Raw genomic sequence first — 10921 nt, forward strand, 5'->3', positions numbered from 1 at the left:
AGCAAATAATATCCATAAAGCAAATGTTCTACCTCATGAGTGCATAAGTTTAGTACATTTCTAGAGTGTAAATAAGTTTCAAAAAATATTGATAACAAAAGATTCCTAGAACATTCATCGATAACAATTCAAAATTCATCTCAAGTAAGGTCTAGTTCTTCATCATCTTCATCATCCATTTCTTGATCTACTCCACCTACAAAAAAGGATAAATAAAGTTACTACCCTTCAAGAGAACCCGGTCTAAGAATACTCAAGCATTTTAACTATTTACGTTTTTCTTTTATTAATCCAACTTATTCATCTCAACAAATAATACACAACATTATAACAATCTGATATTATTACCAAGGACCAAGACTTTCAAACTAACAAGCTATGATGGCAAAGTAAAGAATAATGGTAGGTTGATATTATAACAATCAACTTAATACTTTTAAACACATGTTGTGCCAATTCTGCATTAATACTTTTGTGTCTATACATACACTTGTTACAATTCATAACAAATATCTGTAAATATTTTTGATTATTTTTGTCAGCAAAATAAGTTAAATGATCTATGCAATTTAGTTTAATAAGATAAAATCGGAGACCTAGTGTGCCTGAAGACAGGAACAGTAAGCAGCATCTTTCACACATATATCAATACTTACGAGGACTTTTCTTGACATATCGTTGTAAAGCTAGCTGATAATCACACACATGAAGACCGTTTCCCGAGAAGAAGTAACGAAGTGAGGTGAATAGTCCTGAATGATACTCATAATTGTCAATATACATAAGGTTCCTTTAAAAGATAAGTTTAACATTTAGAATCAGAAATAAGATGCAGTACCCTCTAATACAGCTGCTGCCATGCCACTCAAATGAGCTGTTTGTGGCTCAGCTTCAGAAGCAGCTTTAATAGCCTTCAGGGAAAAAATGATAAGAGATTAGGGTGAGAGCAAGTGCAATTATATAAATACTTATACTTGTCCTCATATCTCCACTGTGAAAGAAATGGACCTTGGGCCTAACTCAACCCTAAAAGGTAGGTCATGGGCGGAGGATTGTGCAAATATCATATAATGATGCCACAACCTATTCCCTCAACAAATGTGGGAATTAGCACCCCAGAACGCACCGAACAGAACAATTGGAGTGTGGATACCATGACACATGGACCCGAACTTGAGAATCAGAACAACAGGGATCGATGTGTCTTAGATTTGAAACCATGTGAAAATTTGATCTTAGGCCTAACTCAACTTCAAAAGCTAGTTCTCAAGGGAGGATTGCCCAACACCAAAAAAGGGGGTCACAACCCATTCTCTCAACCAATGTGGGACTTAACAACCATTACCATTATTTTAAGACTAAAACAGACCGGCATCAACAAGAATTTACCTTCACGGCACATTCTTGTAAAATGGGAAAGCACTGCTTCGTCATATTGGCTTCTTGTAGCTCTTTCAAGGCCTTGTCACCAGTCCAACTACAAAATAAGTTGGAGCAGATGAGATAAATAGGTATATATATTGTGCTCAAAGTAATACACACACACACGCACAACATGCACAGGTAGAATGTAAAAACTAGTTAACACCAGAAATAATGTTACCTGCAGTAATGTTTGAGCACGAATCACCTTGAGTTAAGAGTCTCAAATAAGCTATGTTGCGCAGACTATGTGAAAATTTGATCTTAGCACTTTTCTTTTGCATATACTAATATTTTTATTGGGTTGAAGATCAACTTTGAAGGCTTTACACCATATACAATTATGATTTCCTGAATCAGCTTCAGCAGTAATAAATGTTTTAGTGCGCCAAAACTTAAGAGCTTTCTCAGACTCTGATCAATTAAGAATATGTGGGTTACCCATGCCAAACACTTAAAACAATATGTCCTGTAACATGACATAACCAAAGTTTGGTCGGAAATGGAAACCTAAACACTGATAGAGTATCTGATACATCCAGACAAAGCAACAGTTATAAGAACAAATTACAATTTGCTATAGATAGCAAAACCACCACATCTAAATCAGAAAGAAGTTATGAAGGCAGCATGACATCTCCTAACGCATACCACGATAAACTGAATACAGCATATATCTAGCATAAGAAAAATTTTGGTGCCTAAATCTGGGAGATGCAGATATCATGAGTTTCTGGCAGGCAGGAATATCTAGTTGTCTATGTTAACATATAATGTGGCGGTGAATTGATAAAGATGGAAACCAACAGCAAAACTTGATTTCATAGCCAGCTGTCATAACATTTTCACCACATATTTTCATTACTAAGCTACAACACATGATGGCCTGAAAATAATTGTGCCTACCATGACTGCGAAGATGACTTAAGATTCTTGCAACAGAAGGTAGAGATGAATGTCTCAAGATCTCACTTACCTGGAAAAGGAAATCAAAAGTTAATATGATGGTATTAAGATAAATGGAAGAAGGATGAGAAGGGAGAGATTTGCTGTATCGAAATGAACACTAATATGCAAATGTTCAAACTAATATCAATGGATTTCTGAGTATTAAAAGCTACGCATGACTAAATCTTAGTGCAGAATACAGTTGGTCTCTTCAAAAACTGAAACTTAAGTAGTTCACTTAAATTTATCATCATAGCCTTCAAACTGTACGTGCCTTAGTATCTATTTGTAATGATAAAAAACATTTAAATAGTTGATTCACTGCTATCATAGGCAATCGACCAAAGTTGTAGCTTATTTAAAGTGATTCATTTTGGATTTAATACTAAAGTACAGATTTAAGGGGTCAGTTTTTCTTATTGACAAAATGTAAGGTGCAGTAGTACATTAAGTCCGCTGATTGCCATGCTTTCTATGTGATTGATATTTCAACTTTAGAGAATGTATAAAATAAATTTTCATCCGTCGAAACGCATGACTGAAGGCATAAATGCTTTTCGCTTAAGTCGGGATTCCTATTTCGCAGTAATAAGAGAAGTGAACCTTCTCTGTGAATGCAGGACCAAGTTTTCTACACGACTTCTTCTATGAAGAAGTTTCCTTCAACAAAAAGGACAAACTACTTATTGGGTGCTCAATATCTAGTGATCACTACACATCTTCGCAACAAACTACAGTATGCAGATATGAAAACAAAACCAACTGTTCCTAATCAATGATGAAGTCACTTGAGAGTTGACACACAAGCAGCATCCACTCTTAGCTCACTAAATCAAAACTGACATTAAGTAGCATTATCGAGTGTATTGCAACTGCAAATCTCCCTTTTTCGTCTTCAACAATTTCTGCCAATTACAAAAAATAAGATCAGTCTGAATTCATCAAAACACAACATAAATTTTACATTAACAAAAATTCTCAAAGCCTTACCCTTTCCAAGTTCAACAATCGAAGACAAAACCTTGTCCAATTCTTTCAAGTTTTTACATAAACTAGTTTTATGTAAGGTCTCTTCGTACGGATTTCTTACTGTTCCTCTCTCCATCAACTTGTTTTTCCATCCAAGAGGATCCGAATAGCAATCTAAAACTCTTAGCCTGAGCAAAATTCAATACATTAACAAAAAAATACGCATTTTATTCTCATAATAAATAAAATTGATTCACTAAAAGGAGGATGATTCTAACAATGTACTTGATGAAGAAATGTCGAAAACTTTATTTTTCAACAGTTCAGCATAGAACGACGGAGGCTGAGTTAAAGCAACCAGCACAACACCTCTGTATGAACCATCAGTCAACAAGTTTGTTCTTATAACTGCTGCTATGAAATCAAGTTTTCTGTATATTTGATAGCCGCTCACTGGAATTGTCAGGAATTGAATTGAATTGAAGAAGAAGAAGAATAAGAAGAAAGGAGAAGAGAGAAAAATGAATGCTCCATATCATTACGAACAATTCGTCGTTCCACAGGGCGTTAAGAAGTAACTCTATTATCTAATTATTACATAGTGTTATTACATATACACACCCTTTTAATTACATTTTTTTTAAGTTATCTTCTTCGCTCACCTTCAAAACTTGAAAACATATATTCACCTTTTCCTTACATTTCCATGTTACACTCCAAAGTTTGAGATTGTTGCAAATCTTATATGCAAACTTTTATTTTACTAGCGGTGAAGGTTCTAGCGGATTGAATCTAATGTGAGCAATTGATTTTCACTCTTATAAGAAATGGTAAACTAACTGAAAGTTGTTGCCCTGTCAGATTGTTGGTTGGCACTTTGCTTGCTTCTGTATGTGTTAAGACTGAGCTACGCGAAAGCTATTGGTTCTTTACCTAAATGCTTCCTTGTAGGACTACTCCTATTAATAATTTTTGATAAGCAAATAAAAGTTTTATTCATAACTGTAATAGCATCAAGCAGGTGCAGGAAATCAACAATGATAACGACAGGCTATACCTGTAAATTACGTAGGAAATATATTAAATGTATCCCTACATATAAATCTTTCAGTTTACACCAAAGAGCACGAAAATGTGAACAATATATTTTAGCACGAGAATAGGTTCTGATCTCCCCTCAAATCATCTATCATTTCCATATGACCCACAACACACAAGCTGAAATTATATTCCAGATTAACTTAGCCTTTTTGCTTAGACCTCTCACTGACCAGTTCCATCAAAAACCTAGCAACACCCTATAAACCAACAGATATTAACTCTAAAAATCAATCATAGTTATGTGTTAATTAACCATAACTATGATTTTTGAAAAAATAACAGGCCTCATCAAAACTTGCGCATTAACCTTGAAAGAAACCCTAAACCAAAAAATCAAAAAAAAAAATAACAACACAGTACTGATATATGAGAAAAATAGATCAATAGAAAGCTTACAAGATGAAGAATCTTGATCTGGAGAGCTCAAATTCTGAATCTTCCGGTCGCCAGAGAGAATCGCGAAAAAAACACCTAAGAAGAGAAGAAACATCAGGGGATTGGTGGAAGAGAGGAGTTTCCGGGAGGGGGGGGGGGGATGGGGGGCCAACCTGACCGCGGCGACGTTTACTGTAAATGTTCTAACTTTAATTTTTCCTCTCTTCCTTCGAGTGAAACAAATGGAGTTTGGGACTTTGGAGATTTGGGAGTTTTGGGTTAGCAATTTTAGGGATTTTTGGTTAACAAATAGATTTGGGGATTTGGGAATTTAGGTTTGCTGGTGATTTGAGGAAGGTGAGAATAGGTTTGCTGGTGATTTGAGGAAGGTGAAGGTTTGCTAGGTTTGGAACGTTTGCTGCCAGAGCTTGAGGAAGACGAGTGCATTGGAAGAAGAAATTTTAATTTAGTTATTATATTTACCAAAATAAAATAAATAACAAATAAAAGGAAAAAGGGGTTATATTGGCGGGTTTAGCAAAATTCAGGGGGAAAATGAGGAGGGAACAAAATACCCGTTCCCATATTACAAAAATTTCTAAAACCGTTACTACAAATAGTCCTATTGGAACGGTTGACAAAACCGTTCCTATATAGAATACCTATGGTAACGGTGAACTGCCAACTGGAACGGTTTAGTATCTAAAGCGTGCTGATTTCATCCAAACTCTATTGTAACGGTTGTAACCGTTACCATAGCTACTCTATTGCAACTGTTTAAGAACCGTTGCCAAAATAACTGTTCCACTAGACCTGTTTTCCAGTAGTGACTTGTTCACTTATTTCAAAACAAATGCTTCTATACTTTATTCATTTAATTAACAATGCATGACATAGTGTGTGTATATCATTTAACCTTGTCTTGTTTATTGTTATTGTTCTTTATTTCATTTTTTTACTTTAGTCAAATACATACATTATCCATTTTTCATCTACTTAAACCATTCTTTTAAAATACCAAACTCTTTTCTTTAGGTCTTGTGCACTGACTTTCAAGATGTAATTATTGCATACACTTTGTCCATTTAGATTTTATTACACACGCACCTAAATATAAATATTTACTATTCGCTTGCCATAATTAATTGTTCTCTATTTGATTCACTTTCTTAATTTTCTTGTAAATGTTAAACCAACTATTTCTTATCCTACTCATTACACAAAACTATTCAAGGTGATTCTTTCCCACTGATGGCCAGTCACTTTAAAGTAAGTTTTTCTTTTCTCTTAGCCTATTACTCAAAATAGTTTATCTCTGGACAAAAATCAAATTTTTCCAAGTGCATTCTTTAACTACAATATATCTAGTTAATTCACAAAAATACTTCGCTTGTTACTACATATTTGATTTGCATTTTTTAATTTGATAAAAAATTAAATCAAATTAAATTTACTACATTTATCTTTCACCATGTGACATTTTTGTTCGATCACTCTTTATTCAAGCCACTTTACCATTCTTTGTATTTATCAAATTAATCATTCTTTTGAACCTTCCCTTATTTATTTGATTGAGTCCACAGGAACCAGGATCTTGAGGGATGCTTGACACCTTTCCCTCGAGATAACTTTAACCTTACCTAGAATCTCAACGGTTTCACAGAGCATAATCAAATGTACATTACATAGTATAGTAAAGGTCTCCTAGTATACCTTAAATACTAGGTGGTGATTCTAAACTTTAACTAACCTTGTAGAGTACATTAAGTTGTACATTATTTTGACTTGTGAAAAATAGGGTGCAACAATATATATTACCTTCTGTAAGAGGTGCAAGCACTTGTGAAACAGTTATATCTTTGTAGATAAGGTATGTTAAGGCTAATCCTTCCTTTATTTGGGCGTGATCCAGGTACGAAACATAAACGTAATGTTATTTCATAAATGATTCTACTTTTAGTAGTTAAGGATGTCTAAGTTATTTATTCTTGTGAAGTGTAATTCAAATCAGGTCTAACTATGTTTCTAAGTCTCTATTGAGGCACGCTATAAAGATGTTAATGCTCATAATGCAATTGTAACGACCCTGCAGGTCATTTGTGTATTGTAGCCATGTTACCCTATTACTCATCTATGTTCATTTGTGGTTATGTGGCTTGCCGGGATAGTTGGTTTGGTTCCGGGGGCGTTTCAGAGTGAAATGGGACACTTCCGTTTCGGAGTGAATTGGGACACTTAGTCTCAAAGTTGGAAGAGTTGATCGAGTTTGACTTTTATGTAGACTCAAAGTTTGAAGCTTAAGTTGAAAGAGTTGATCGAGTTTGACTTTTATGTAGACGACTACGAAATAGAGTTTTGATAGTTCTGATACTTTCGTATGGTGATCTTGGACTTAGGAATATATCGGTATGTTGATTTGGAGGTCCGTAGGTTGGTTGGATGCTTTTTGGCGAAAGTTGGAAAGTTGAAGGTTTGGAAGGTTGACAGATTTGACCAAGAGTTGACTTTGTTGATACCGAATTCAGATTTTGGTTCCGGGGGTTGGAATAGTTCTATTATGTCATGTATGACTCGTGTGCAAAATTTGAGGTCAATCGGAGTTGGTTTGATATGATTCGGCATTGGTTTTAGAAGTTGGGAGTTCATTAGTTCATTAAGCTTGAATCAATGTGCAATTCGTGATTTTGGAATTGTTTGATGTGATTTGAGGCTTTGAGCGGGTTTGTGTTGTATATTAGGACTCGTTGGTATGTTTGAAATTGTTTGATGTGGAGCATTTCTTATCCCAATGGAAGAGGTGAGTGATGTTTATTCGATTTTGGTGTTAGATATTAATTACCCATTGATTATTACGCCTAATTTTCATGAATCTAAGTTAATATTTGGGGATTTTTGGACTATGTAATTTGGTGTGAGGATTTGAGGGTCGATTTGTTGTTGGAATTTGATGATTTTGGTGTGATTGGACTTATAATTGAATAGGTGTTTGGAATTTGTGAATTTTGTTAGGTTCCGAGATATGGGCCCCGATTGACTTTTTGATTTGAGTTAAAGATCTTAGCTTTGTCTTTTGGAATCACTTCCTATGTCTTTTGTTGATGGTATTGCGTTGTTTCGGCTAGATTCGAGCCATCCGGAGATTGTTACGCATGGGAAGGGCTTGTTAGAGGAGTGATTTGGCTGGCTTGAGGTAAGTATCTTATCTAATCTTGGTTAAGACACTAGTTGCCTGAATTAGTGTGATAGTTACGTGCTATGAGTGGCGCATATGTGTGGGGTTGAGCCCATATGCGTGCACCGGGTACTAATTTCATGCTCGGGGTTGTGTTTAGGTTATGCCATGCCTTAAATTGATTGCTAAGCTTCAAGTTGAGATGTTTCCCCTATTTGTACCCCTTTATGATCTAGTTGTACCACACTTGAGATTTCGTTGATATTATTGTTCCGATTGAACATGACAAACTGCTATTTCATGATGAAATTGTTCATTCTATCTGTGATAGCGCACATTGCACATGGCTACAATATAATATGTCATTTATACCAGTCCAGGAATATGAAACTGGATAATCATTGATCATGTACATGTATTCCCATATACTTGCTTTCTATATGTTACGATCTGGATTGGTAGCATGTGACCACGCCGAGCAGATTGTAACTATTTGCACGTGAATTATCCGTGCAGTTGATATTATTTGCATGTGCATTGTTCGTGCAGCACATGGGTTGTTCGTGCAGATCCAAATATTGATATTATTCACATGTGAGTTGTCTGTGGAGTACGTGAGTTCCGTGCAGTTCATATTATTAGCACGTGAGTTGTCTGTGTAGCACGTGAGTTGTCTATGCAGCATGTGGACATGGATCCATCCCCTTAGGGTCACCCTCTCATGTTTCTCCCTTGATTGGTGTACACGTGGTTAATGAGGAAAACTGATCAGTGGTTTGGTACAGATATGGAAAGGTTGAGGAAAGTCTGGCCAGTATTTTTTCTGGATTTGCATTTCATTTTTACTTGCAATTTCCATGGTTAATTTCATTATTTTATTGCATATCGTCTCTATATGATGTATCATTTGCTGATTAGAGAACTTGAGTAATTGCACATGCACATGCACACACACACAGAGGGTTCTTTCTGTGCTCTATGACCTGATTACATCATTGTTCTATACATGTTAAATTGACGAAATTGTCCAAGTTATAGTAGGTATCATTTATAATTCTTGCTTTTTTTTATCTTGTCGAGGTTAGTAACGATACTTATTGAGTACATTTGGTTGGTTGTACTCATACTACACCCTACACTTAATTATACAGATCCAGGCGTTGGTACCAGTTATCAGTAGTAGTGTTGCTTGTTGAGCTGAGTATCAAGAGACGAGGTAGAGCTGCATTTTCTGCTCACAGTCTTTGCTTGTCTTTTCTTATGTACTGTTGTTTTTAGTACAGACAGTATTTTTATATAGTTTTCATACTTGTATTCCATTGTGGAGCTCAAGACACTGTATTTACATTTTATGGGGGATTTATCTTGTATTAGCGGTATTTGTTACTTGAGATTTCAGTCTTGCCATTTCTATATATTTTCGTTATTTTGGTTCTTTACTTATTATGTTCGATTTTCCTAGCAAGTGTGTTAGTCGTCATCACGACAGGTTGGGATTTTTGGTCATGTCAAGTTGGTATCATAGCCCTAGATTCATAGGTATTACAAGTCATGAGCAAGTTTAGTAGAGCCTTGCGTATCCGTACGAAGATATTTGTACTTATCTTTGAGAGGCTACCGAACTGTTAGGAAACTTCACTTTCTTGTATTACTATCGTGGAGATTTGTTATTACCGAAAGTTAAACTTGACTCTTCTATTCTCTCACAGATGGTGATGACACGTGCTACTGGATCAAGTTGACAGCCACCAGTGCAACCAGTTAGGGCCGTGGAAGAGGTCGAGGTATGTATTGTACTACAGCCAGAGCAGCACCTAGTTGCTCCAGCAAAAGGGCAGGTACTTGATGTGATTGAGATGGTGGGACCAGCTCACGCACCAGCAGTGCCCATCGTTATTCCTGGCCTTTAGGAGGCTTTAGCCAAGGTTTTGACTATGTGCACGAGCATAGCTCAAGAAGTCTCAGTTCCAACTGCACCAGCAACTTCATAGGCTTGGGGAGGTGCCCAGGCTCCTATCGCTCGTACTTCGGAGTAGCTAGCTCAGGGTCACTAGACACCGAGTGTATTACCGGTTCAGCCGGCTGCTGTCGCTCAAACCGAGGTGGGTCCTCAATTGAGTGATGAGGAGCATAAGATATTTGAGCGATATTGGAGGCTTAAGCCTCCAAAGTTCAGTGGAGCAGAGTCAGAGGTTACAGATTATATAGACTGGTGTCAGCAGATTCTTCGCACGACGGGTATTTTGGAAACAAATGGGGTTTCATTTACTACTTTTCATCCAACAAGGGCAACTTATCAATGGTGGCATGCCTATGAGTTTAGAAGGCTAGCTGATGCAGTGCCACTTACATGGAATGAGTTCTCAGTTCTCTTCTTGGAGAAGTTTTTCCCCACATACTCGTAGAGAGGAGATGCGTAGGCAGTTTGAGCAGCTACTCCAGGAGGGTATGACAGTGACCCAGTATGAGATAAGGTTTGTAGAGTTGGCCCGTCACGCGGTATGGTTGGTTCCCACTAAGAGGGAGAAGATTAGGAGTTTCATTGATAGCCCTAACCATTGTTTACGCTTCATTATGGCTCGGGAGGCTGCATCAAATTCTAGGATTACCAGGTGGTCGAGGTTGCTAGACTCTTTGAGCTGGTTCAGAGGCAGGACCATGAGGAGAGGGAGGCTAAGAGGCCTCGTAGTTCAAGTTGTTTCAATCACTACAAGAAACTTGACTTATAACGACCTCTTTTTAAAGAAGGGATGTGAATCCGGTCGTTATAAGTACACTTTTAAAGACCAACAATATTTCTCGTCGTTGATGATGCCTTTTAATTCTACAATAATAAAAAAATAATATTTGGCTCGTTAATATTAAGATATCCGCTCGTTAATGGCTAAGACAATTCGGCGGACATATCCAAAATAAAAAAGCGCCAACACTGTC

Source organism: Nicotiana attenuata, chromosome 1 (genome assembly GCF_001879085.1).
Source record: "Nicotiana attenuata strain UT chromosome 1, NIATTr2, whole genome shotgun sequence".
NCBI lineage: Eukaryota > Viridiplantae > Streptophyta > Magnoliopsida > Solanales > Solanaceae > Nicotiana > Nicotiana attenuata.